Below are 6,000 nucleotides of genomic sequence, written 5' to 3' on the forward strand. Positions count from 1 at the left end.
CCCTTGTCATCTTCTGCACAGAACAAGAACAGACAGATAAGACAAACGAACACAGTGATTGAGTCTGTTTCTTGAAACATTATTTGTAGGAGCCAGCAAATGTACTAACGTCAAAACTTCTATCCCCCTAGAGTCTCAGAAATGATAATCATAGCATTCCATGTATCTAAGATATTGCAAATCTATACAGCAGGACACTGAGATTGCTTAGATTCTGCAATGGGTTAGCAGTTATGCTTTACACTGAAACAAAGAACCACTGTCCTTAACTAAAGTTGAATTAAACTAATTAACTGAACAGGTATTAAACTGAATCCACGTAATCTGGTTTAGTATATTCCGTGGAAGCTCATCATATCTTTCAGTATCTAAATGATTGCATCTAAAAATCGCAGCTTTAATTGATTTTTTGGAGGTCAAGGTTAGTAATGTAAAGCAATTGCTGTCTAAATATAAATACTTAATGGTTATTTTCCAGTTATTTGTGTTATTATAAAATTGAAAGCCACCAATTACTCAGTTAAGTGTCTATTACAGCAGAGCTTGGCACAACTAGCCCATTATCACTGGTTTCTCTAACTTGCTGAACCACACAATAATGGAGGCATTACTGCTGCAGTTCAGAGCTATGTGGCCACTTGGTTAAGAGAAAGAAGATCCCAGACATACAGCACATCAATACTCAGAACAGTCTTCACCTCCACTTCAAGGTGAAAGGCCTCTCACATAAAAAGCACAGGAACCATGGGGCCACTCAGAGCAATTTTGCCAGGGGGGCATAAGAACAGATCTTATTTTGTAAGAAGGAAATAAACCAGCCTCTGCTCCAGATTCTCAGTTCTTCCTCCTCAACCATATCTCCCTTAGCTTTCCATGAAAAGATGCCCACAAAGCCTCTGACCATGAGAAGCAGACTGATGGTTTCTGCGAGAGAAAATTACACTGACTCACTGCAATCAAGCCAAGTCGTGCCTTCATCCCGAAGCACACGGAACCGGATGGCCACTTGAATAATGCAAAGGCTTGGCTTTTGTCATGGCACAAACTCATATTTTGGCTCTCCCTGCTCACCCTGCAGCATCCCTGAGCAAATAAAAAGCGAGGCCAAGGGAAATCAAGGCGGAAGGGATCTGTCAGCGGACGCTGTCAAAGCACTCGCAGGAGATTCCTTCTCTGTCTGTAAGGCAGAGCGCACATCAAACACCTATCCAGGTCTGACCCATATGTAATTCGCCCATCTAAGTCATTCTCCCTTGGGTTTCCGCACGCAGCACCCTGGACACTGTAAAACATCGATGAAGAGTGATGTTCAGTCACCTAGAGAAGGGGTGGAGTGTTTTTCAGTCTCTGTCAGGTGGTTTGGAGGCTTCGAGGCATAGATGCAAGCCAGCAAAGCAGAGCCCCTTATTATACTCTGCAGAAAGGAACGTACCAATGAGTGGGAAATTAAAGAAAAGCAAATTAAAGAAAAGTAAGTGAGACAACAAGGGAAAAGGAAGGCAATGAATGGAAGGGAAAGGAAAGGAGGAAAAAGCATTTAAAAACAAATGAATGTTCAGGCTGATATAGCTGCAAAAACTTTACGAACCCCTTTGGAAATATCCTGATTGCTCCAAAAAAAAAAAAAAAAAAAAAAAGATACTAAAACAAGTAAAAATGACGTAAAAAGACATGTTTAGCAAAAAAACCACAAGATATTTTACTGTGCCACAACTTTTAGAGAGGATATAGTTTAAAGTCAAGGTCACTGATGGAAAAAAAAAAAAGAAGTGAACTTTGAGAAAATGACCTCATTGGAAGAAGATCACGCACAGAAGATCTTAGGAGTCTTAGCATCTTTTCCACTGCAGGGCCGAATGGTTCTGAATATGGACAGTAACCATTCCAATCTCATTTCCACTTGACACAGTTCAGCATGGAACGCATACACACCATGCTCAGTGTGTTAGCTAACCAGGTTCAAACCTACATAATCATTTGGCTGTGATGGCTTAATGATGCAGGGATTCACTGGTTGGTTCTACATAATCTGGAAGTAAGCCTCTTCTTGTTGCCGTCTTATGAACCAAACAGCATTCATATATTCTCTCTTGTCACCAGCATTCGGCATTTGAATATGTCCTGTGCTGTTTTTTGCACACATAAAAAGAAACACGAAAAAAGTCCAGACAACTCCAAATTATCCATTGCATCAGCCACACACAGCGACCAGAGTTGTTTATAGTGATAATTATGATTATAACCCTTTGCCACCACAAATTCACCCTGGTTCTGATTTCCCGCACAATGCTTGTAGAGAAAGAAAACATAACCAACCTTAGGAATCTGGAAGGGCACAGACAACCTGACAAGAGCCTTAATAAATGTTTGGTCCTACAGTAGAAAAGAGGCTATTCATGCACAAATGTAGGTCATTCATAGACTTTCCTGCAATTGCACTTGCTGTTTAACAAGTCAATGCACAGTGTATATGAGAGTTCTCTGAGAATCCTCAAATGCTCTCGACCTCAATTGTGGTGCTTCCTGGGCAGATGAGCTTGATATGGATAAGTGCTCACACTGGGGAGAAAACGTGATGCAGACCAAGATGCATAGACATGGGAGATGTAAATGCTGTAGAACTCCAGACTGCACATGATACATAAATGACATATGCTGGGAAATATCGGCCTCGTAGTGAGAGTACTGGAAACGTGAGTGGGAAGAACTTCAATAATTCTTCATTTTGTATGCTTGTGTGCTTGCCAAGATATAGAACATATTCTTTTTTTTTTTTTTTTTGTGGGTGAACACTATAGGCCTAAGTGAGCATCATTTCTCCTCCATCATGTAATAGCATTAAATGTAGCTGCTTTCTCTACTTAATCAAGAACGGAAAAATACAAGAATGGAAAAAAAAAAACTCCTAGGGTAAACTATTGATTTGTGCCACAGTTAGGTTCCATCACCATAAATTATGTGGACAAACAAATTTATTATTAGAGCTTAAGCATTTGAGAGGAAATCAGCTTCTTATGTGACGAGTGTTCTTACAGAGTAAATGAGCCAGCCTTTATTGTGAAAACCGACAGAAGATTCATCAAAATAAAAAAATAAAATAAAAACGTGTGCTTGTGATTGAGTTGGCGCGCTCATGAATTATTCACAAAATAAGCTTTCAGAACGAAAGAAACAAATATACACGAGATATAGCAGAATTAAATTTGTACATTTAAACAGAGCAGCTGCAGAAGACTAAATACTGGCACATCTAGAGACCACTGCTATTGTCTTTTGATTAATCTTCTGTAGGTCAATTTTTTTTTATGATATTGGTTTCCTGCTTCTCGTCTACACCTCCCATGATATCTAGTAACACATTGGAAATTGTGCTTTGAGCTGGTAGAATCGCTCTGCATTACTTGATCATGCTCCAACGCTCCTACTGGCTCTCACCTTCGTACTCCTCTTCTTCCTCCAAGTCTCCACATCTCATCACTAATGGGCTTCTCTCTGAGCTCGGCGTTTGCACGACTGCCCTCAGTGCCACACCCTCTCTTTCATTAAATACCAAGCCGACAAACAACGCTTCCTGGCTAAAACCATCGAAAATATACAACAATAAGGCATCTCCATGTAGGCTATTATTTCTCTAATCTACCCTTGATCTGTCCATAAACCTGGAACTCACTTTTGAACGTATTTTAAAGTAAGTGAGCGATCGCTGTGACATTCAAGCTTTCGAAGCCCACATAAATGGAAGCTACGGTAATATGTAAGCAAAAGACAACGCGCCGTGTTGTGTTAGAAACAAATTAGTGTACCATCTTGCTTTTGTAGCCTTGTTTACTCACTAAACATTACCAGTTGGTTAAACATGCGTACCGCTGTCCTAATTGGCGTTCTACTATTGTATCGTGAGGCGCTTCAAGAAATAGGTTAGTTCTACCTCCATGGAGTACCGCTCATTTAGTATTGTCCGACATATGAAATCCCAAACACCCGTACACGTGTTTTGTTTTTTTTTAACGTTAAAATATAGTATTCCAAGACTATTCATCCAAACAGAGAGATCACCAATCGCTAACCATAACAATATATCTCTGATTTGCACACCGGCCTTGTGCACAAAATGTCAAAAAGGCAATAGCGTATAAATGTTAACATACACTGGATAGAAAATTTTCAATTCAAGGACATAAAGTAAATGCGGGTTTGTGACCTGACATTGGGCCACCCGTGCTGGCTATACTGTACAAACCAACGCTGAACTGTGATCACACAGACGGGATGTCACGGCAGCGCAATATACACAATGGAACACCAGCCTACCTATCTTTCCAGCTCTGACAGTCGGATTCCCGTCCAAATGTCGACCATTTAGGTCTTTGGCCAACAGTGTGCTTAAAGCAGACACCACCCCGCCGTCAAGACAAATTGTCCGAGAGAGAGCGAAAAAAGATGAGCAGAGCGAGCGAAATGGGGAGAATAGCGGGCGAAACGGTTGAGGCGCTGGAGGGGCGGACGCGAAAGCGAGCAGAGGGAACTCCTAGCACAGAAGGAGAGCTCTGCTAGGCTCCAGCTGCAGTTAAACCCGAAACAAGACACGTTTGTAAAACGCTCAGTATGCTGGATATTTAATATTTTAGATCCTAAATCAAATTTGATCCTAAATCAAATTTGCTTGCTTAAGCAGGTCTGGGGAAAGAAAGCAACTGCAGAATAGTGTGTGCAGTCGCGTACCACACAAATACAGTATACGGATGCCTACAGTAGTAACGTAATTCTCGCTTTTTTTTTTTCTTTTTTTTTTTTAGGAGAGTCGCAAGTTGCTCAAAAAGGTTTGCAACATTTGATTGTGTCAGACAAGAAACATCATGACCTAGTCAACACAACCAATATTCAATACTTGCAAGTTATTTACAAGATTGTGTAGTGCTATACTTTAACCATATTTATGATGTGAAACTTTTGTAACTGACAAATTCTTGTGCCATCGGTGAAAGTGTGGCTGCAGCAGTATATCACATGTGGAGTGGACTGAGTACTTTTTAAAGGATAAACTGGAAGAATTTGAAAAAATGTCATGTCCCAAAAATGACTGTGATTAACAGGCTAATCGACTGTTTTATATTATGTTACTGCATGCTTGTAAGTGTGACAGTTTGTGTGTAAGTGCATATACCTCATTTTCTTTAACCTCTTTATATTTCTGTCTATGCAAATGATCTAATATTGTAATGTTTGTTGCTGTATTTGCATATAGAAAAAAAAATGGAACCATGAAAGCCAATTTAAAAATATGTAAACACAAATATGGTGCTGCTGAAAGTGGATTTGTATGACGACCCATTATAAGACTGTGAGTTATAACCAATGTGGTGATGATGTCTGGGTATTGAAAATCACGCGTGATTGGATACATGGATAAACGCATGGATTTCCTTACCATCTGCTTTAATCTACTGACTAATCATGTAGGCCTACTAAGAAGAAAAACAGTAAGTAATGGTCATTAGTATTTAGTCAATAGGTCAATGTTTCTAGTAAAATCTTTACTGCGTCCCGTCCTGGGGCAGTTCAGCTGGCTGTACTAAGAATCCTGAGTTAATTTTATTGGAAACCTGTTACTCACACCTGCAGTATACAATGCTCTGAGGGTCTCCACTGTGAAATTACCATAACGTTTAACAACTAAATTACATGTGCTTCAAGATTTTTTTTCCTTTCAAAAATTCACATATGGACAAAGAACATATTGTCAAGAACTCAGACACCGAACATCAACTGTTTACTAATGAGCCCAGCAAACAATGTTAAAGTCCTGAGGTTATGGTAATTTTTTAGTCTTACACCCTGTTTCACACCCTTTATCGCCCCCCCCCCCCCCCCCCCCAAAAAAATGCATATCCTTGAAATTCCCATATTGCCCACTTTCCTTCATTAAAGGAAAATGTGAACTGCTTAGACCTGTTTAGAGCTCGTTGTGAGTCAAAAATATCCTACGGCAAAGGGTATTGA

General features: G+C 39.9%; 1 protein-coding gene across 8 annotated transcripts in view; it reads right to left on the reverse strand.

Moving 5' to 3' along the window:
* si:dkey-178k16.1 (band 4.1-like protein 1) overlaps window positions 1-4,704 on the reverse strand; it is a 41,569-nt gene extending 36,865 nt beyond the window's left edge. For 4 of the 8 annotated variants that reach the window (XM_035522529.2, XM_035522533.2, XM_035522530.2 and 1 more), the window contains exon 1: window positions 4,312-4,698. The gene's annotated coding sequence lies outside the window, so the exon portion shown is untranslated. Of the gene's footprint in view, window positions 1-3,435; window positions 3,576-4,311 lie in introns of all 8 variants that reach the window. The other 4 variants (XM_035522528.2, XM_035522535.2, XM_035522536.2 and 1 more) reach the window with 4 other exon arrangements.
* Between the last annotated feature and the right edge of the window lie 1,296 nt (window positions 4,705-6,000).

This window comes from Electrophorus electricus, chromosome 24, assembly GCF_041902795.1.
Source record: "Electrophorus electricus isolate QZ-2024a chromosome 24, ASM4190279v1, whole genome shotgun sequence".
In the NCBI taxonomy this organism is placed as follows: domain Eukaryota; kingdom Metazoa; phylum Chordata; class Actinopteri; order Gymnotiformes; family Gymnotidae; genus Electrophorus; species Electrophorus electricus.